This window comes from Portunus trituberculatus, chromosome 23 (genome assembly GCF_017591435.1).
Source record: "Portunus trituberculatus isolate SZX2019 chromosome 23, ASM1759143v1, whole genome shotgun sequence".
Classification (NCBI taxonomy): Eukaryota; Metazoa; Arthropoda; class Malacostraca; order Decapoda; family Portunidae; genus Portunus; species Portunus trituberculatus.
The window spans coordinates 9,830,027-9,830,680 of NC_059277.1; positions in this window are offsets into that span (position 1 = coordinate 9,830,027).

Consider the following 654-nt stretch of genomic DNA (forward strand, 5'->3'; position numbering starts at 1 on the left):
CACACACACACACACACACACACACACACACACACACACACACACACACACACACACACACACACACACACACACACACACACACACACACACACACACACACACACACACACACACACACACACACACACACACACACACACACCTCTGTTCCCGGTAGAAAGTGATAGTCATTAAACTTTACTACACTCCCCATATTGCAGTTGTGTTTTGCTGTGAGTGTTCTGTTTTGGAGACGCTAAGAAGTTATACAAGTGGTGGCTTAGTGTAGATAACAAATGGGATGGGTCTTATCACAAGTGACTTTTGTTTGTCCCACAAAGAACAACATTTCTAACGTTGATTTACTGTTATAAGTTTGTATATCTTTGGTACCAAGGGTTGTTTGGTTATGTAATCTGGTCATTTTGGGTGTCTTATGCATGTGAAATAAAGGGACAATATAAGGTGTATGTACGTAGTAAGCAGAGGTCATTTTAATTAGTGAAATTTCATATGGAAGAGTCTTTTAAATGCTTATAGAAGGTAGTTTTATTCTATTAGCGTCATTTCTGCTCAAGATGCTTGGGATGGTCTTTGAGCACTCAGTATTCTACAGCCAAAAATTGTTACTCAAACCAAAAGAAATAATCTAAAACACAGAGGGATGTACTT